Here is a 23,325-nt window from a genome sequence, read left to right on the forward strand (position 1 = left end):
GTCTATACTACCCAAGCAATCTCTATCAAAATTCCAATAGCATTTTTCACAGAAATAGGCAAACAATTCTAAAATTTGTATGGAGCCACAAAAGACCTCAAATAACCAAAGCAATCTTAAGAAAGAACAAACCAGAGGCATCACACTTTCTGGTTTCAAACTGTATCACAATGCAATAGTAATAAAAACAGTATGGTATTGGCATAAAGGTATACAATGGATTAGTGATATAGGATAGAGAGCACTGTGCTCTCCTGTGAATCAGGAGATCAATGGAACAGAACAGAGGTCAGAAATAAACCTGTGAATATATGGTCAATTAATAGATGACAAAGATCCAAGCATATACAATGAGGAAATGATTGTACCTTCAAAAAATTGTGGTAAGAAAGTTGGACAGCCACATGCCAAGGAATGAAACTGGACCACTATCTTACACCATACACAAAATTAATTCAAAATGGATTAAAGACTTGATGGGGTACCTGGATGGCTCATTCGGTAAGTGGCGACTTTGGTTCAAGTCATGATCTTTCAGTCCATGGGTTCGAGCCCCACATCAGGCTTTGTGCTGAAAGCTCAGAGCCTGGAGCCTGCTTCTGATTCTGTGTCTCCCTCTCTCTCTGCCCCCCCTACACCCACACCCCACTCATGCTCTCTCTCTCAAAAATAAATAAAGATTAAAAAAAAATTTTTTTTAAATGACTTGAATGAAAGACCTAAACCATAAGACTCCTAGAAGAAAACAGAGCGGTTAGCTCCTTGACATTGGTGACGTCAATGATTTTTTGGATTTAACACCAAAAGCAAAGACATCAAAAGCCAAAATAAACCGGTGGGTTTGCATCACACTTAAAAGATTCTGTACAACAAGGGAAACCATCAACAAAAAGAAAAGGCAACCTACAGAACGGAAGAAAATATTTGCAAATCATATATATGATAAGGGATTAACACCCAGAATTTATAAGAAGCTTACATAACTTAATAACAAAAAAGCATCTGATTAAAAAATAGAGGATCTGAATAGCCATTTTCCCAAAGAGGACATACAAATGGGCAATAAGGGAATAAAAAGATGCTCAACATCACTAATTATGAAGGAAATTCAAATCAAAATTACAATGAGATGTCACTTAACACCTGTTGGGATGGCTATTATCAAAAAGAAGAGATAACAAAAGTGCTGGCAAGGATATGGAGAAAAGTAAACATTTGTGTACCTTTTGTAGGAGTGTTAATTGTTATGGTCATTATGGAAGACACTATGAAAGTTCCTCAAAAATTTAAAAATTTAAAAATAAAACTACCATATGCTCTAGCAATTCTATTTCTGTGTATATACATATACACACACACACATATATATATATATATATATATATATATATATATATTCTTTCATGTATATATGAAAGAAACAAAGTCACTATCTTGAAGAGATATCTATACTACTATGTTACTTACAATAGCCAAGACATAGAAACAATGTAAATATTCGTCAATGGATGAATGGATAAAGGTGTTGTTGTTATTATTATTATTACTATTAATTATTATTCAGGCATAAAAAAGGAAATCCTGCCATTTTTGACATGGACGAACCTCAAGAGCATTACATTAAGTGAAATAAGTCAAACATAGAAAGATCAATTCTGTATGATCACACTTATTTGTAGAATCTGAACTCATAAAAACAGAAAACAGATTGGTAGTTGGTAGCTGTCAGAGTTGGAAGGGTGGCCTATGGGAGACATGGGTGAAGGTCAAAAGGAACAAACTTCCAGTTATAAATGTCTTGGAGATGCCATGTACAGCATGGTAACTATAGCTATTGTGTTGAACATTTCACAATGTATACATAACTAAATCATTATGTTGTACTCCTTAAATTATTATAATCTTATGTGTCCAGTGTATCTCAATACAACTGGTAAGAGTATTAACCACATATTAGAGCTAGTAATTAGAGGAATCAAATATAGTACTTAATGTTCCCTGATCAGTATTGTTTTTCTTTAATCCATCTGTCTTTGTAAAGTGTTTTAATGGCACTACCTGTATTAAAAATCACACAAACTTCTGAATAAGATTTGTAAACTCTAAAGCAATAATCATTTTTAAAAACAAAATTGTACAGAAATCTATTAACTGCCTTTGGGGATAGCTGTTATCCACACCATGGTGTTAGACTATATTTGGTTGATGCTTATAAAAGTTCTATAAAAGAGAGTTCTGTTATAATCCTTAAAGCTTGATGACTGAAATTTCTTTCTTTCTTTCTTTCTTTTTTTTTTTTTGTTCTGAGTAAACACCAGATAAAATATGCTGCTTGGTTTTTATTGAGGAAAATATTCCCTTGTAAGATAATGTAAAATATCCTATGATTTCTAGAAATGTATTCACTAAAGCAAAATGGATCAATTTGCCAAAAATTAAATGAAGCAATATTCAATCTAACCATCTGGGCAGGATGATATTTGTGTACCTAAACTCTTCTTGACATTTTCATTGGTTAAGGAATTACTCTTCACTTCATGACTCAAAGTTGCTTATGCTTCAGTAAAAACATCTGCTTAGTCTCTTTCCTGAAATGACTATTCAAAAATTATAAATAAAGCAGTATTTGAAAGTAATTCATATATTCATTTATAAATTACCTGGAAGTTTTGGATTTAAAAAGTAGGTATTTTATATACATTTTTACAATTCTATATGCTATATGTACAATTTCTCATCACCACAATGTTAAGAAAATCATCAATGAAAATATTTCCTTTGTAAGAAAAACCACTAATACGTGAACATGCCTTTTGGGGAAAAAAGGATATAATCCCTTTCAATAATCTGAAATCCTATTCTTTTCCCTCAGAAATGAACACAGTTTTTGGTTTGATGACCTCCTCCAAAAACAATTTTGTATACTGATTAAGTGTAAAACATATACCTGTAATTTTAAGTATTAACATAATATGTTTTGTGTCACAATTTGATTTTCTTCAATTATTAATCTCTTTCTTTTAAACTGTACATACCAAGAATGTATTGTAGATTTTTTAGTCATTCTTCAATTTGAAAGGTATTTAGGTCATTTATTTACTTATTGTTGTTTATATCCAACACTATTTGAGGCTTTACTCTGTACCCTTACCTTAAGTGGTCTAAATAAATTATGTAATTTATTTTTCACAAAAACTCAATAAATAATTTCTGTTATTGTCCCTACTTTACAGGCAAGGACCAGAGAGAGAAAACAAGGTCACACTGCTAGTAAGGTGTGGTTTCAGGATTCAACTTCAGTAAATCTAACTCCAAAACTGTGCTCTTTTCTGCTATTTTGTATATTTTGCTACTGCTATTTCAAACATTGGCCTTCAACTCTTAAAAGACCACCAGGAAAATCTGTAACCAGGCAATGGTAGGTTGATTAGATTGACTTCGATAAGAGAGAATATCAAGTTGACATGGTCTTAGGGATGTCTTGGAAAAGGGAATCAGGATTTTAAGATTTGGGCAAGGTGACTTTTTAAGAAAGTCTTACATGGTAAAGAACAGAGTGGGATTGAGCAGAATTTATAACATAACACTTTCAAATTGGTGGGAACAGACAGGTGAGGTTCTGGAAGCAAAGTTAGACAAGAAATCTGTTACTCTTGATGAGTTAGCCTGTATTATAATTGATTATTAGTCTTATCTTCCTGGAGCGTATATCTAAGTTCTTTTGCCTGTTCTTGATATTATTTAACAATGGGACAGGAAGGTATATTTATCTTCTCACCAATACTGATAACAATAAAAAGAGTTTTGCATGACCGTTCATGTATGTGCACAATAGTTTTCCACTTCTTTTTTTTTAAGCTTATTTATTTTGAGAGGGAGAGAAAAAGAGAGGGAGAGCAGGGAAGGGTCGGAGACAGAGGAAGGAAGAGAATTCCAAGCAGGCTCTGCAATGTGAATGTGGAACCTGATGTGGGGCTCGATCCCATGAACTGTGAGGTCATGACCTGAGCCAAAATCAAGAGTTGGACACTCAACCAACTGAGTCACCCAGGCACCCCATGCACAATATTTTTCTATGATAGATCTATAGAAGTTGAAATTCTGAGGCTCTACATTTGTGTATTTTTTAAATTAACAGGTACTGTCAATTTGTGTTCAATAATGCTATAATAATTAACATTTCCAACAAAGATATATGATGCTCAATTCCCCATACTCTCACTAACACTATATATGATCAAGCTATTAATTTTACCAACCTGGTAAGAGGAAAGTGCTGTTTTATTTGATATTTTGATTATAACTCCCTTGATGTTTTCCCCTATATTTTCCTAACAAATTTGAACAACTTTCTTATGGTCCTCATTTGTATTTTGTCTTCTGTGATGTATTTGGTTTTTCCCTTTGTCATTTTTTTTTCCTATTGATTTGCAGGACTATTTCATATAATAGAGTTTCTTGCTCATGTGTTTAAGGAATGGCTTGGTCATCTCTGATAAAAGACTTCCACTGAGTTCAGGTAATTTCACCTGTACCAATTTTGGACTTTGGTTGAGGACAGCAGATACAGGGAACATTTACTTTTCATGGAGGAAATGGAAGTTCCTAGAGAGGTGAGTGGAAATATGTGATTTCTCCTCAGAGTTAATATATCTTCACTTCCATCCATATTTTACTGCTGAAAACAAATCACATGGACCATCTCCAAATCAATAGGGTGGCTGAATTTACTCTTCTCATGGGTGTCACAGGAAGAAGGTAGTAATTATTTGTGAACAAAAATCTAATCTACTCACTTATAAAGTGCACTCTAGCTTAAGCCTTACCAGAAGATAGTCATGATGCAGACTTTAGTGAATATCATCTCTATATATGTTTTTGTAACTACTGAACAAATATAATACATGTGTGTATGAACTACATTGCATAAATTGTTGTATTCATGATTTATCCATGTTTAAAAAATAATCACTAATAGACATGAACAGATTCTCAATCTGGTAATTAGGGAAACAAATTTAAATAATAGGATATAAAATTTTTGTCTCTTTTATATAAATAAATGTGATAACCCTTAGTGTTGGTGTGTAACTATGAACTGGAGATTTTTATTTATTGGTAATGAAAGTATTTATGGAGAAATAGGGATTTGGTTTTGACTCATCAATCTGAAGTTTCACAAGCCCCTACAATAAAAGCAACTTCCCTTGTCTTTCTGGAAAAAATTACATAATGCAGGAACTTTCTATTTTTTCAAAGTTTTATAAAACTCAGCCACATAAACTTTGGGGACTAATGTATATTTTGTCATAAAACATGGACTACACTTTTTCCTATGGTTATTATACTATACAGACTTTTTTCTTGATTTGTGAATAAAATTAGATAATTTGTGTTTTTCCATTAGATATTATTATTCAGGGACCCTATTGATATCTATATTTTCTCTGTATATCTCTCCTTGGTTTCCAGCACTGCTCTGAGGAATTGCCACTTTTTAAATCTATAGTTTACATGGCTTGGTTTGGGGATGTGAGATAAGCCAGTCTATCTAGGTTATCAACCTGATTTCCTCTATTCATTAAAGCTGTGAGCCTGGACAGACAACGTGTTAAATGTGTTATCTTTGACATGCCACATCTCCAAATTTTAACACTTAGTATACATACTTCAAATTTCTAATTACTCAAAGGGTAATGCATATAGAAATCCACATGTTTATTTTTTTTAATGTATTTTATTTGAGAGAGAAAGCATGCATATGGACAAGTAGGAAGGGACAGAGAGAGAGAGGGAGAGAGAGAATCCTAGGCAGGCTCCATGCTGTGAGTGCAGCATCTGACTTGGGGTTCTGTCTCAAGAATCATGAAATCATGACCTGAGCTGAAATCAAGAGTCAGATACTTAACTGACTGAGCCACCCAGGTGGCCCTAGAAATCCAAATGTTTAGGTTTCCAAGAAAATGTAGTAATTTCCAATGAGACTTGTTACTGCTCTTGACCATGATTATATCAGAAAGTCTCATTGATTTGACATCTTTTTTCTCTTTTCCTTCAGCTAGCGCCAGGTAAGAAGTCAAAGGTGGTGATGTTATTATTTCTTCCTCAGTTTGCTCTATAGTACATATTCTGTGTTTCACTGTTTTTATGTTCATGAAAATTCTTCATGTTCACATGACTTGAGGAATGTGGCCAATTTTCAAATTGAAATGGGGGATGAAACTTAATGTTATATGGCCAACTCAGAAAATAATCTTGATTTTGAGATTCATATTTGGACAAATTATAGCTACTTCATTCTGTATAATTAAAGTTTATGTGCACATTTTTATATACATATTTTACACAGGTTTTAGTAAATGTTTATATGGATTACTGCAATGTATTACAGATATTTTAATTAAAAAAATTTTTTTTATGTTTATTTCTGAGACAGAGAGAGACAGAGCATGAGTGGGGGAGGGGCAGAGAAAGAGGGAGACACAGAATCAGAAGCAGGCTCCAGGCTCTGAGCTGTCAGCAAGAACCCCACGCGGGGCTTGAACTCACAAACCATGAAATCATGACCTGAGCCGAAGTTGGTCGCTCAACTGACTGAGCCACCCAGGTGCCCCTATAGATATTTTAGAAATTATCTAGTTTTTCTATGCACAAAAAATTATCTGGAGTTTGGAGTCTCACAATTTTTTTCTAAGACAGAGAATTCCAGTTATATTTTATGAACTTAACTGAAGTTGGGAAGATAATAAAGGCAATAATGCAAAAGTTAGAAAGTTGAGTTATTCTAAATTATGAATATAAATAATTGAGGTGTTTGGACAATTTGTAGAGTTGGATCTCTCAGAGTTTGCTCTTGACCAAGAGCAGAATAAAAGTCTGCCTAATTAAAAAAAAAACTTTAAGATGAAATTAGTGGCAAAACAATCATCACAACCCACCTGCTCTGCCCAAGCGATCCTCATTGATAACTAATAATTCATCCAAAAACCTTTCCATATTCCTTACATTACAGTTTTACCAAAATATTTTTCCACATAAATATATAATATGGCTGCTACAAATACAACCTTACCTCAAAGTTATTTGGTGAGAGGGTAACTAAATTAAAGTTCCTATTATTTATTTTCTCACCAAGGACTTTGGGCTAAGGTTATATTTAGAATATTCATTGAGTAGCCACACCAGTCCCAACCAACTGGCCCATAATGAATTAGCCTGCTGTCTAATATATTTCAAAAATGAGATGAGATACATATTTTAATGTAACCCCAAATGTTCTTTTTATAAATAGACAAAATATCTCAGCTTCAAATTCACAGTTTATATATATCAAAATTAAAAGGACATAGTGGGATTTTAACATATTTGAACAAATTTGGAGGTCTCAAGCTGCAATTGTGTTTTAAAACTTCTTTGTATGAACGAAATTGCTATTGGAAATGATAATTGCATTTCTCAAATACCAATATAATTCCAAACATTAAAAAATTCAACACATCCCCACTCATTATTTGTACTTCAAGCATAGTGCTGTTCATATTCTAATTAATCATTATCATGTAATTTCTAATTACCTCAATTTTAAACCATTAAAAATTAGAAGATCAAAGTTTTAAATGATAGTCGCAATGAATTAGCCACCAAGAGTTGTGAGAGAATTGAATTTAATATAAGAAAAGAAAAATCTATTATTTTCAAATGTCATTTTTTTCATTAAGTGAATTTTACTTTGTATTAGCTGAAAATACCATATCCGGTAATTTTAGAAGTAAATTGAAAGACCTAATTATTGAGAGGAAAGATCAACTGATTAACAAGATAATATTTCAAAAGCTTCTATTTCCTCTAATGATACAAAACTATAACATATTAATATATTTTTGCTGTTGACTCATCCCAGAACAATTTTCAGTTTTCCAAATGAGAGAGTACTGCTAAATAATCTATAACATTTTACAGAACAAACTTCACCAAAGTGCATAGTTTCTTTCTATGCCACAGAGGTGATCATAGGAGATCAAAGTGAATTGAAATTTTATGTAAATATCAAGTAAAAGAACTTCAGTTCTGACAAAAATAAATCCCATTTCAACAAGCGAATGAGCTCAAGTGACATCACTGTTGGGCTAGTGGAGGAGGGTAACATTCAAAGTGCTTTAGGGGTAAAATAGCAGTTTCTTTTGGAGGTTCAGAGTTCTAATACAGAAAGTAAATATGTCATGTTCACCTAAATAAATACTTTTTAGAATAATAGCTGAAAGTTAATTCCAAATTCAGAGAATGCAAACTCTGAGAAGTTTTATAGTAGAGCAGTGGAAATAAAGAGCTAATTTAGTAGACATAGAAAAATGTAAGACAAGGAAATCTACACAATAATAATATGAGAAGCAATTTAAAACTGGGACAGACCAAAGGGGTCCATGATTCACTGTGAAATTTAAACATGATTAATAGGAAGCGATGAGTTGAAATCATATTTTGCCATTTAAGGCACTGGTGTTAAGGGCAAGTTTAAATGAAGGAGCGGTTCCCAACAAAAGGTAAGAGTTCTGCTAAAGATAATTAGGATCAAGTCTCATTTACATGAACAAACAGTTTTAAATAGTTACAAAGTTTGCTGGTGTCATTTTGTTGTAGATGGAGTAGAAAATATAAAGGATAAGTTGGAGGGAAAAACAATTCTCTAAGAAAATTGAAAAAAAAAAAAAAAAGAAACATATCCTGGATTTAAATAGGTGTGTCATAGGAAAAAAAGTAGTATAGCAAAATAATTACTTTATTTTTCAAAGTACAACCCCAGGCCAGAAAATAAAACAGGAATTATGGATTTCCAGATATACAAATATAAAATCTTTTAATACTTATAGGATTAGATCTCAGATCTGAAACATAAAAATATAATTATTTTTAAAAAGCCCTATGTTACCCAAAGAAATATAATCAACTGGAAGTTTGAGGAGGGTAAGAAATTTTAGGCTCTATGGAAATACATAGACGTCATTTGGACAAGACTAAAAGAAGACAAGAGAAGTAATTACATTGTAGTAGTGTACTACTGCCTTCCATGAAGAAAGAGGGTATTGGCATTTCTTTTTTCCAGTAAAGTTTGTTGAGCCATTTCGGTGGGAAATTGTAGAGTGGTTATATGTAATACAGAATATATGAAATGTTTCCCTTTTCTAAATTCAAATTTCCATGAAGGCTTAATTTGCCTTGCTGAGCACCAAAAGGATAGAGGAACAATGAGGTGGTGTTTTTTGAGATTTTTTTTCCATATCAACAAGGAAGAGCCAGTTCATAAATTGAAAATGATAAGAATGCAGTGGGAATTGACCCTACATTCCATATGTGTAATGCTGGAGGACAGTCAACTGCAAACTAAAGATTGAGTTGTTTCCTCCTTTGAGGTTCTCCATTGATAAGAACTCAATTACATTGCACTGGCATTAACTATTGATATTCCATTTTCCCAGATAAACTTTGAACCCTTCAAAATCAGCCATAATATTTTATTCATCTTCCTTAATGCATAGCACAATATGTCTTGTTTGGAAATTCAATGCAGTTGATCCTCATTTTTCATAGATTCTGTATTTACAAATTTGTCTACTGACTAAAATTTATTTGTAACCCTCAAATCAATCAATGCTCATGATAGTTTCACAGTAATTTAGAAACATTCATATGTACAGAGAGGTAAGAAATGTGAATCACCCAGCATATGCTTTCCCAGCTAAGATCAAACAAGAAGGTGGTTTGCCTTCTTATTTTGGTTCTCATGGTATAAACAAGTGTACTTTTTGTGGGTTATTTAATTTGATGTTTTTCATATTTCATATTTTAATATTTTATTATTGATGTCACTGTTTAAAAAGGCGACCAAGCAGAGTGTTGGGTGCTATCTACTGTTCCTGATTACAAAAGGCTATGATATGCCTTACTGAGAAACTATGTGTGTTAGACCAGCTGTGTTCAGGCGTGAGTTATAGTGCCCTTGACTGTGGGTTCAATGTTAATGAATTAACAATATGTAAATAAGGTGTCTTTAAGCCAAAGACATGTAAAACAAGGTTATTTATGCAAAAATGTGTGGCCATCTAGATGTAAGCATCTAACCCTGCATTTTTTCAAGGAGCGATGATTCAGTATTTGTTAATTCAGTGTTTATAGTAACTTTACAGAACATAACTGCAGTGAATAATGAGAACCAAATGTATATATTTCCTTGAAAAAGTGTTCTTTCAGGTATGTATTTATTATTCATGAAGCTAGTTAGACTTACTTTTTTAAAATAAATGCTACTCATATGTTTTTTTTTAAGTACAGTTAATCTGCAATTAAATAGATTCAGGTTTTTATGTATTGAGTGGCTGAAGTTCTTGGATTTAATTTCTACCTCCACCAGTTCCATTCTGAATGACATGCTATAACTTTACATTGTCTCTAACTTCTTTTCCCTCATGTATATAAATAATTTCCTCAGGCAGTTATCCAGACACAAAGAGCTAGTGTACAACAAAATATTTTCCATACCCTACAATGCTGAAAAAATAATTATCCTTTGATTATATAGATTTGATCTATGGTGGCAAATTAAACTTATTTAAATAATTACTACTGGTATAAACATTTTACTCTTTTTTTTAATTGACTCAGCAACTACTAGATATTTGGAAGGCATTATATGTGGGGCTGTGAGCATGAGAAATGTAAAACTATAAAGCTCCTATTCTCAAAAGAGCTTATAGTTTAGGTGGAAAAATTTGGCATTCGTTCATTTTTTTAATAGCAGAATAAGGTAGTAAATGATAAACACAAAATAGTCAATTTCCATTAGGGCACTAAGAAGGGTTAGACTATAAACAAAACTTCCCTCAAAGAGCCAGTATAAGTGATAGACAGTTCTTTCACATGGAAACAGGAAGAAACAAAGTGAAAAATTTATGTTTGGGGCATTTTATTTTTCTGAATTTTAAAAATTATTTAAAATTTGTGAAGAAAAATATTCCTAAGAAACATTCCTGTGCAATAATTTTTACCTAGATATGAGGTACAATATGTTTGATGTCAAGTTTGTTCCAACAGGCAATTTGGGGATTCATCTAACACACTTTGTTTCTTGCAAAAAATAACACAGACTTTTCTTGACTTGGTATATGCTTTAATGATGTTTGCTAGTTGTGACATGACCTCTATTTACACTAATTACTAACTGCTGTAATTATATAAATCATACTTACACATGCCAATGTACTTAAGATGTTATTTAAACAAAAACTTATTTTCCCTACCTGCAACAGGGGAGGATGAGGTGCTGAGATGTATTAAATAAGGAGGGTCAAAAACCAGAGATAGCATGAATTGTGCAAGCAAATTGGTGGGGAGAGGAGACAGGCATTCTTTATTTGTGCTGAGTGGCCCTTCTTGTTTCTAAACCACTTTCTTATCACTTAGTCATAAGTGCAAAATGCACAAAAGTTGGGATTCATGTAAGAAGGAACAGTCTTATTGGATGATGTAGCAATCCATCCCAAATGCTATTTCTTTGTAACCAGATTCTGTGTACCTATTGCATCCTTTACTTCTCTAACACATTTTGAATTTTGCTAAGCATATCAATAAATCAATAGCTAGTGCTATCGGAAGCCACTGATAAGCCTGGTTCTTCTATATATTATTTATTAGAAGAGAAAAGACAAAGAATGTATTAAACAGTGATAACATATCTGACATTTGACTTTCAATATTCCACTTGAGTGTTGTGACAATCCGATGAGATTATGATTAGTTCTATTTTGCCTATTGAAAAAAATAAGCTGGTTTTGATGAATAGTTTTCTAAATTTACAGTGAATAAATGGTAAAATTGGTATTAGAACCCTGACTCTAATAGCTGCACTGGTACTATATTATATCAATAGCACCTATAGAACCCCTGTTGGAATCCTCTTAAGCCACAGGCATACACACCCCACCACTCAGACACAGTTTGGCTATAAAATAAGTCTGAAAGAAAAGTTCCTTTTCTCTATGGCAAAAGCTGACAAATGTTTGTTCCATTATTTTTTCCTTTGATTCTGGATCTTGCTTGCCTGAGCCTGCATTTCCCACTAGGATTTGGGTCTCTGGCTCTTTGGGCTCTTGTTCCCTTCCCCATTGCTATTCATATTCCATAAGTACTGGTTAGTGTAGAACAGAGATCAAGGTATCAGTAGTCCTCTGATAAAATCTCAACCTTGGTGTTGAAGTAAATAGTAAAATGTACTTTATCTAGAAGCCTTACAGAGTTCAGTAGGTTTGGTTTGGTGGTTGACATCAAAAAGGCAGAAGAGTGTTTTTTTAAGGATTGGAGGTTAGAAATTTAAGAGTAGGAAGACATGGAGAACTGTGGAATATAGGTTCAGTTAAAAAAAAAACAGCTTCTTATACTATCTCATTTTGTATAGACCCCAAACTAATTTATTTTTACTTGAGTATAGTTGACATGTAATGTTACATTAGTTGCAGGTGTACAACATAGTGATTTCACCATCTCTATACTTTATGCTGTGCTCATCAAGTATAGCTACCATCTGTCACATGCAAGTCTATTAAAATATCATTGACTGTATGCCCTGTACCTTCACCCATTTTGCCCATCTCCCCCATCCACTTCCCCTCTTGAAACCACCAGTTTTCTCTCTGTATTTATAGTCTGATTTTACTTTTTGTTTGTTTATTCATTTGTTTTGTTTTTTTATTCATTTGTTTTTAGGTTCCACATATGAGTGAAATTGTTTAGTATTTCTTTTTCTCAGTCTAACTTATTATCACCTAGCATAATACCCTCTAGATGACTCATGTCATCTTACATGGCAAGAGCTCATTCATTTTTATGGCTGCATAGAATTCCAGTGTATATATGAATACCACATCTTCTTTACGCACGTGTCTATCAGCAGACACATTGTTGTCTCCATATCTTTGCTATCATAAATAATGCTACAGTAAACATAGGGGTGCATATATCTTTTCAAGTTAGTATTTTTGCATTCTTCATGTAAATACCTAGAAGTGGGTTTATTGGACGTATGGTAGTTCTATTTTTAATTTTTGAGGAACTCCATATTGTTTTGCGTAATGACTGTACCAATTTACATTCTCACCAATAGTTCAGGAGGGCTCCTTTTTCTCCACATCCTTGCGAATACTTTTTACTTCTTGCCTTTTTTATAACAGTCATTCTGACAGGTACAATATCTTGTGGTTTTGATTTGCATTTCCCTGAAGATTAGTAATTAGTAATGTTGAGCATCTTTTCGTGTCTCTGTTGGCCATCTGTGTATGGAAAAATGTCTATTCAGTTTCTTTGCCTAGTTTTAATCAGTTTTTTTTTGATGTTGAGTTGTGTGGATTTCTTATGCATTTTGGATATTAATTCTTTATTGAGTATACAGCTTGCAAATATCTTGACCCATTTAGTAAATTACCTTTTTGTTCTGATGATGGTTTCCTTTGCTGTGTAGAAGCTTTTTTAGATTTGATGTAGTTCCATTTGCTTTCTTTTGTTTCTGTCTCCCTTGACTCTGGAGTCAGATCAACAAATATATCACTAAGACTGATGTCAAGGAGTTTCCCACTTATGTTTTTCTCTATGACTTTTACGGTTTCGGGACTCACATTCACATTGATGTTGAACATTCAGGCTTTCATCCATTTTGAGTTAATTTTTGCATATGGTGTAAGATTGTAGTCAAATTTTATTCTTTTGTATGTGGCTGTCCAGTTTTCCCAACATTTATTGAAAAGACTGTCCTTTGTCCATTGTATGTTCTTGGCTTTCTGGTGATAGATTAATTGTCCATATATGTGTGGATTTATCTCTGTGTTCTCAATTCTATTCTGTTAATCTGTGTGTCTGTTTTTGTACCCATCCCATACTGTCTTGATTATATAGTTCTGTAGTATAGTTTGAAGTCAGAGAGCATGATATCTCCATCTTTGTTCTTTCTTAAGATTACTTTTGCTATTCAGGTTCCATACAAATTTTAGAATTATTTGTTCTAGTTCTGTGAAGTATGCCCCTTGAATTTTGATAGATGTGAGCAATAACTTCATTTGTTTTCTAAGTCAGTCTTCTATTTCCTAAATTTGTCTGGTGTGTGTGTGTGTGTGTGGTGTGTGTGTGTGTGTGTGTATACACATATATACATAAAGATATACATATTTACATGAGTATATATTGTACACATACCATACACATAGCTTTATTACATTGTTTCAACATACAAAACTAATATTATACATATTCTTTTGCTTGTGAGATACTTGTTAGCAGACTCTTAAATGTTCATGAAAATGTCCTAAAAACTATAAAATCCTATTCTATCAAAGTTATAGCTGTAATTAATTTTTTTTTGCTATGGGTTGCTTTAGTTTGCTTTTTTTTTAATGACTTTTGAACAGCATGATATATACCTGTTACAGTAGATGAGATTTAGGGGAGAATTCCTAATTAAAGTACGTGTGTGTGTGTGTGTGTGTATAAAATATATACAATATATTTATATATTATATATATAATATATATATAATTAGCCTTTAGAATAAATAGCTTTGTAAGTTGTCACATTTTCTCTGAATGTTGTTAGAAATAAATACTAGTCTTTTAGCTTAATTTTGCTACATTTGTATTCTGGCTAGGGGGATTGAATGGATAAAATTTTCTGGCATTCTGTTTCTTCAGGCAAGTATTCCAACTCGTGAAGAAAGAAATGAAGTGTAATTATCTCACATTTCACCTCTATACTGCTGGCATAGAAACCTAAGACATGCATTGTATTTATCAAACACAATTACCACTATTTGTCTGTTTCCTCATTTATGAGCTCTTTGAGAAAAATGACCCATTTTAATGTCTTTGTTTTTCCAGTACCTGGCATAGTACTTGAACATAGGGGATATTGGAATAGTTTATTTGGAGAACTTTCTATGAGAAGAGGTGGCTAGGCCAAGAACAGGGGACACTTTTTAAAAAGAAGAAAAATGGTCTCTTTACTTCAGCTGCCCCCCTTACCGTATCTATCCCTACAAAACACCTGGCCCATGACTCTTAAAATACATTGGTTGCATTTCATCGAACATTAGTTAAGTCTTTATTTCGACAAGTGGGAATATCAGTATCAGTGCCAATATCAACTGTTGGAGTGGGTCAGTTTTTATGTTAATTGCTAACATAGAAACCAAGATGTTAACTTTTTTTAATGTGTGCCATTGAAAGAATTCTTACCATTTTCTTTATTCCAAATTTGTGAGTGGATATTTCCTGATATGATGTTGAACCTCATGACAGAGAAATGAGCCTTTTCAACAGCCTTTCAATGAGTCAACAACTGGCCTTTTCCCATATGTGGTAAAATATTAAATATTTTAAGTATTCACATTGATAATTCATTAAGCTGACCTCTAGTAAAATGTGGATTTCTGGAGTTTGGTCTGTTTCCGTGCACAGGCTTCCCCATGATTTATATGTTTTACAATGACTTCTACTTTCCAATCTTTTTGTCACCAATTTTACTCTTTCTGATCAGTCTTTTCTGTTGCTCTCTCTGGAGTCTCATTTCAGTCTGCCTCATAAAAAATATATTAGTTATCATCCTAAAAGACTTGCAGCTTCTGTTTCTGTGCCTATCTGCATGCAGACTGCTCTAACAGGCATCAGTGGGTCTGCTTGCTCGAATATAGTAGGGTCCAGGATTATTATTCAAGGTAGCTTCTCCAGGTCCCAATGATCCCCTGGCCTTGTGCTAATGGGTTTTTCTCCTAAAGATGCAAATAATAGCTGCCTAAAATCCTGTTTTAATTGTCTCAAAATGAGACAATCTGGCATCCTTGCAGACCCATAAATAATCCTCTGAAACTACTTGCAGAAATACTGTATCAAGATTTTTTTTGAAACTTTGTAGTAAAAAATGTGCAATGCCAAATTGCTACCATAAACCAGATCACATCTGTAGGAGGAGGGGGTTTGCTGAAAGAAGCTTCTCTCTGAGTCTCCCCTTTTACTATAGATATAAAAATCACCTTTATTCATTAATATTGCTGTACCAGTGATGTTAGGATTCAAGCACAGTATCCAAAGAGCCAGTGTAAAGTTGGGGCTTTAAGAAAATGAAAAGTGAGGCTTAATTTGTGCTGCAGTCAGATTAATTGTGCTTATTTTTTTAAACCATATTGGTTAAACTACATTCTATCACTATTTAAATTTATACTTCAAAACTATCCAGAAGTGCATTTTAAGCACTTTGATAATTTGTACCTAGGATTAGGAGAGTAAATAGGTTAAATTAGAGTAGTAAAGAGTTCTTGATGAAACTTATTAAATAGAATGTAGCCGACCCATATGGAAAATTGAATGCAGAGAGCAAGGGTGTTAATGTTAACCAAGCCTCAATATTTATAATTGGCATTTATATTTACCATTACGTACTCAGATGTATAGTCTCTGAAGCATAGTAAGTATGCAATAAATATTTATTCAACACATGAATTAGTGACTATAACTTTTAATACCATCCTTAGTTTCTGATAAAAACATTGCATATAGTTTCATAGGCATTCACTTCAACAGTAATTAGACATTCATCCAGAAATCTAATTTCCATAATCTTAGCCCTCTGGAAAGGAGTCAAGAGCCCCACACTCTGCATGTGAGAATATTGTACAGCTTTTGGTGTTCACAAATGAGTAACTCTGCTACCACAGATATCAAGTAGCACTGTGTTTAAGAGTTAAACAGAAAAAAAAGATGCAAAACACAACTGCTTAACATTTCAGGGTATGGATACAGAGAGATAAGTTTCAGTCATATAGAATATTCATTTTCACTGAAAGTTTATATATTGTTATACCTTGATAAATAAGTGATTTTTTTTCAATAAGACTTTGATTAAAACGAGATGCCGGAGAAGGAGAGGGTAGGAAGAATATGTGTCACGATTCATCATTATCAGACTGTAGTGGGGACTGGATTATTTAGTGAGCCAGGCACAGTGAAGGCTAATCAGTGAAAATAGAAATTAGCTGATTAAGCAATCTTAAGAGACAATACACATTACAAAAATAGAGGATTTGGAAAAAAATTCATTTATCCTGTTCAGCCTTATTATTCTTCCAGAAAAAATTATTTAAGAATTTATGAAAGAAAAGTTTATTCCTTAATTTATTTCTAGGGGAAAATAACATTAGAATAACTTTTCTTAGTAGCCTGCATTATCTCTTAGCAATCTCTACTCTCAAAAGGCACTTCATAATATTGAATACAAAATTTTGCCAAGTGACAAGCTGATAAATTATCCATGCAAATATTTAAATATTTACCAGCTTATATTTCAACTTTTTATTTCTTTTCATGGTTCTCTATTCAATGTTTAAAATGTTTTGGGGGCACATTTTTTTTCTGCATTCTCTGTATCAATTAGTAAAAATTTCTGGGCCTCTTCAAAATAGTATCTGAATGTATAATCTGTTGAATGTGGAAACAAATCAATCAAAAGATAGTTACTGATTTTAATTTTAGGTCTATATGAAACAAAAAGATTTATGTCCCTGTCTCAAATAACAGGAGGATTGGATAAAATATTAAAAACAACATTTGTTAAGATATTGGGCAACAGGCAGCCAGGATGGTGATTCCTGAGTGAGAGAAAACAGATAAGGTGAACCCTCTGATCACCTCAGCTTCCTGCCTAGAAGCAGGAAGGGGTTGTAGTGCAGGGCGAGAAAACCTGCAGAGAATGTGGTGGTCACTAATATAAGACGATATAGATCAAAGTTCAGGGAGGTCTTAGTGCTTATAATTTGTGGCTCAATAATGGAGAGGGATTGTTGCACAGAGGGAAGGGCAAAGAGCTTTGAAAAGGACCCCTCAATTCTTCAGCTGAGTACCCCTCAATACATGTGTTAAAGTAAGTTACACAGGTTGGGGAAAGGCTTTCCCGAAAAGAGGAAACCTAACAATTTGCAAATCTCACACATGGTTAGGAATAGTTCATATTACCACCAGTCCAAATGGAAAAATCTTATTTATTGAATAAGGCATCATAGTTCTCAGAAAGATACCACCTTAGTAATAGAGCTCAATTGGCCATAGATTAAAGACTGCTCTGCACTGACCTAAAAAACCTTAAAAGCAAACCTCAGATGTATTAAACAAATCCCAAGTAATGTAAACTACATATGCTAAAAAAGTCCAGTACTACTTACATGAATGCAATAATATGAGGAACCCAAAAATGTAAAATTCATACTTCAGCATCCAAATTTCCAGACATGCTCAGAAGCAGGGAAATATGACCCATAATGAGGATAAAATTCAAACAATGCAAACAAAATCAAACAATACATGAAGTAAATTTTAAATTGTAAGTTCTAATTATAATTGTATTTAAAACAGATCCAGAAAAATAAAATGTGCTCCCTATATACAGAAGAGTGAGGAGAAAACACAAACCTGATAAAGAGAATGAAGTGAATAAATACAAACAAGAAACGCAAATGGAAATTCTAGGGAGATAAAATGTGATACCAAAATTGGAAATAAAATAATGAAATTAGCAATAATTAGGTATTGAAGAAGAAATCAATAGACTTAAAGACCTGGCATTAAAAACTAAAGTGAAGCACTTAGAGAAGAAATAGAAGCAAAACAACTAGCAATTCAGTCACCTGAGGAACGATATTAAATGTACTAAAATATCCATAATTTAGTTCTCAGGAGAGAAAGCATACAAAGAAAACTTGAAGAAAGGTAAAAAATAAAAAATAAATTAAAAGAAATTGATGGAAACTATAAAACTAAATACCCTGGAAATTCTAAGAACACAAAGCAGAATAAACAAAGAAAACCATACCAAGGCACACTGAAATTAAACTTTTAAAAACTGATGATAAGGAGGAAATCTAAAAGCAGAGAACAAAAAAGGTAAGAACAGAGAAATCGTGAGTGAAGTGATAAAGTGATATCTTTAAAGTGCTAAAAGAAATAACTGACAAACTCAGACTTGATAGCCAGCAAAAATAATTTTTTAAAACATAAAAGCAAACTAAAGACTTTTCAGACCAAAACAAAACAAATCAACAAACAAAAAATAGACCTGCCTTATCACATATGTTTAAAAGTCTTTTTGGCAGAACAAAAATTTGGAGCACCCCAAACAGTAATTATGCAGTTATCTACAAAAGGCATTGCCTATCTTTAAAATGTTCTTTAAAATATAACTGCCCCAGGGCACCTGGGTGACTCAGTTCGTTAAACCTCTGATGGCTCAGGTCATAATCTCCCGATTCAAGAGTTAGAGCCTGGAGCCTGCTTCAAATTCTGTGTCTCCCTCTCTGTCTGCCCCTCCCCAACTTGTGCTCTGTCTCTCTCTCTCTTAAAAATAAATAAATATTAAAAGCATTAAAAACATCATTTCATCAGAAAATACCTAAAAAATAAATAAAATAAAATATAACCTCCTCTTTATAGCAAAAATAATAAAATGTATCATAGTGTTTACAACATATGTAAAAGTAAAATACATGACATCTGTAATGCAGAAGAATAGGAGGTGGGAAATAATGGCAAAAACAAATCTCAATAATTTCATTCAATAGTCTTATAACACTCTTCATGAGAACTGTAATGCATGCCACATATGGAATTGAAAATTTTGCAATAGCCACATGAAAAAAGAAACAGGTGAAACTAATTTTAATAATATATTTTATGCAACTCAATATATGCAAAATATCACTGCAACATGTATCCAGTGTAAAAGTTATAGAATATTTTATATTTTCCTGTAATAAATCTTTAAAATCCAGAGTGTATTCTATGCTTACCGCATTTCTTAGTATCAAGTGCTCACTGGCACTTGATGGCTACCATATGGAACAGAATAAATAGATCATGATTGCAGTGCTGGTTGTATGAACTATAATACATTTGTCAAAACTTACCTAATTGTATGCTTAAAATGGGTAAGTTTTATTGTATTGCATTATACTCAGCATGTAGATACCACCCAAATCACACTATAGAATATTTCCCTCATTCTTGAAAGTTCTCTCATGACCTTTCCAGTCAATCTCAACCTTACCCATAGAAGTTAACACTATTTTGACTTCTATCACTGTGGGTTAGTTTTGCCTATTTTTGACCTTCATATATATAAATTAATTTATCATTTATTCTTTTGTGCCTCTCTTATTTTATTTGACACGATCTTTGGAAGACTCATTCATGTTGTATATATAGTTTTTTGTTTTGTTTTGTTTTGCTACTAAGTGGTATTCCGTTATATGAATACAATTTTGGTATCCATTTTTCTCTTGGCAGACATTTGGGATGGTCTCAGTCTCTAACCATTATGAATAAAGACACTGTGACAGTGCCTATCACAGCTCTTTGTGTATATATAAAAATATTTTTCTTAATACCTAATAGTGGAATTGCTATTCATGGACACTGCATATGTCATTTGTGTTGTTTATTAGGAAATGCCAAATAGTCTTACAAAACAACAGTGTTTTATATTCTCACCAACAATGTATAAGAATTAGATTTTCTTCACATCCTTGCCAATATTTATTATGGCCAATATTTATAAATTTTAGTGATTTGAAAAGGTATGTAGTCGTTTCTCTTTGTGGTTTTAATTTGCATTTCCTTGATAAATGATAATACTGATAATTTTTCAAATGTGTATTGACCATTATATATCTTATTTGGAAGGTGCCTGTTCATTTATTTTCCCCATTTTGATTTTGGAATGTCTCTGTTTTTATTACTGAGCTCACTTTCCCTCAGTCATATTTCCTTTCAATTATGTCATCTCACCTTTGATCTCTTATTTGATAAAATAGATAATTCAATACATTGAAAAGGAAAACTTGGTGATTGTAAATTTTATGTGTTTTTAATAACAAACTATTGTTCCAAATGATACTTGTTTTTTTCATCTTGCATCAAAATTATTTAGAAGAATCTTTTTCAATACCATGTACTTTTTCCCTCATTTTAGGCTGATAAAGCCTCTCAAAGTCTGGGTGACTAATTTTCATTTGATCTTTTCAATATCCTACATTTCAGACTTTCAGCTGAAGGACACATTGAGGGAAGCAACTGCAGACCAAATTTCTCCTCTCGAATGATGATTCTTTTAGCATGAGGAAAGGGCCTCTATTTCCAAGGACTGATGATCATGGAAAAGAGAATTTATTCTTTAAGGTGTTTTGTTTTGTTTTGTTTTGTTTTGTTTTGTTTTGTTTTGTTTTGTTTTGTTTGCTAGACACTGTGCTTGAAAAGCTGCCATATAGAGAATACACTACTCCCTTGACTTTTTTCTGTGTTTGCAGTTTTTCTTGATGATTTCCCAATCTATAATTTTCCTCCATTATTTTGACCCTGATATTTTTTTATTTTATGATATGTGGGCACCAGGTTGATTTTTTTAAAAAGCATAAGATGAGAGGTTATTCACTTGGCTGCCTCAGGAAGCAGATCATGGTCAATAGGTAAAGTGGCTCCTGACTGTATACTACATCAAATGGTTTCTATAACACTTATCATATCACATTATAGTTAGCTTTTTTTTTTTTAAGTGACTGCTGGCTGAACTCAGAACTCATTCAAAGGCTGCAATAACTATCAGAACACTTTTGACCAAGCCTTGTATTAAACATTTCACAAGCAATATTTCTGTTAATTCTCAAGATAATATTTGAGGTAAATACTATTATTACCTCTATTTTAAAGACGAGAAAACTGCTGATGAAAGGTGTTAAGTACATGGGCCAAAGTCACACAGCAAGGTGAAAATAAATGAAAGTAAAAGTCTCAGTAGGTCTTTTAGGGGTATAAAAAGCATATTGGTAGAGTCTCTCCCCTTTGTATTCATCATTTTCTTGCAGACTTGACTCCATATTGATATTGTTCAAGACCAGTTGCCTGAGTAACACTTTCTTATGGTGATTCGTTTTTATCCTATGCTTTCCTGAGCACCGACATACTGATGGTGACAGTAAGTAATCATGGATAGAGAGGAGCCCACAGATAGTGACACAGATAAAACTCAAATCTCTCCTGTCCTTCCATAACTCCCAATTTCCATTTTTAAAATTTTTCAAATGATTTAATATCATCCCGTGTGGTATTTTTCAAAATTCCAAAGTAATAAAGTAGCTTCATATGTAATTAATTACCTCTAAATACTCAAAAGCAAGAGCTAATTGAAAAAAAAAATCTGCTCTGTGAAATGAATTTTCCTCTACTTTTAAACTTACAAGGGGCGCCTGGGTGGCTCAGTCGGTTAAGCGGCCGACTTCGGCTCAGGCCATGATCTCGCAGTCCGTGAGTTCGAGCCCCGCGTCAGGCTCTGTGCTGATAGCTCAGAGCCTGGAGCCTGTTTCTGATTCTGTGTCTCCCTCTCTCTGACCCTCCCCTGTTCATGCTCTGTCTCTCTCTGTCTCAAAAATAAATAAACGTTAAAAAAAAATAAAAATAAAAAATAAAATAAACTTACAATACCTTAATATTCTTGAATAAAATGAACTTCTTTGTTAAAGATATTGTATAGGAAAGTAGGGAAAACATAAACCTTTCCATCTTAGAACATTTGTACAAGTAAAATATAATCACTTTTATTAAACTAGACAGACTAACAAAAAAGCAAGTTTAAAAGAACTGTCCTGAAATCTCAGTACCATGCATCTCTTATCTTACCACATTTTCTTTTGTAAAGACATGACAGGAAGGGCAAAAACGAAATAATTCCAGACATATTCTGGTTGAGTTGTGTGGGGCGGGAGAGATACAATTCATTCAACCACTCAGTAGATCCACCCCCTTTTAATGAATGCTATAATGTTCTCTAATGCTAGACGTTTTATAGCTTCAAATGCCTTTAACTTTAAGTTCTTATTTATATTCAAGATGTGAATTTCCTGGCAGTTCCTAACACTTTTTAATAAAAAACTTATGATTTTGTCAGATGACATACTCTGCTAAATGGAAATATTTCAGAGTACATAAAGGGCCTACTAATACCATAGACCAGGGGTTGACAGTTTTTTTCTGTACAGAGCCTGATAGTATATAGTTTAGACCTCGTGGGTCAGACCTTCAAAAGTCCTTGCTTTGCAGGGTAGATGGAGAAGGTCCAGAAAAAGATGACTATGGCAAGCTGAAACCATGCAAAGCAATCTCATAATTAATGGATAAAATTATGATTGTTCTGTAGTTTTAAAACTTTTGTCAAAATATTAAATGGTCACAGCCAATTGTGAGCATACAGGAAAACTTAAA

The 23,325-nt window shown here is 33.0% G+C and overlaps 1 long non-coding RNA gene across 7 annotated transcripts in view; it reads left to right on the forward strand.

Annotated features, from left to right (window-relative positions):
* Positions 1 to 23,325, forward strand: part of LOC113598243 (uncharacterized) — a 373,642-nt gene that overhangs the window by 215,017 nt on the left and 135,300 nt on the right. For 6 of the 7 annotated variants that reach the window (XR_008295316.1, XR_008295313.1, XR_008295312.1 and 3 more), the window contains 2 exons: positions 3,234 to 3,418; positions 4,435 to 4,613. This is a non-coding gene — a long non-coding RNA (uncharacterized LOC113598243). Of the gene's footprint in view, positions 1 to 3,233; positions 3,419 to 4,434; positions 4,614 to 21,111; positions 21,247 to 23,325 lie in introns of those variants that run through there. The other variant, XR_008295317.1, reaches the window with a different exon arrangement.

This window comes from Acinonyx jubatus, chromosome C1, assembly GCF_027475565.1.
Source record: "Acinonyx jubatus isolate Ajub_Pintada_27869175 chromosome C1, VMU_Ajub_asm_v1.0, whole genome shotgun sequence".
NCBI classification, from domain to species: Eukaryota; Metazoa; Chordata; class Mammalia; order Carnivora; family Felidae; genus Acinonyx; species Acinonyx jubatus.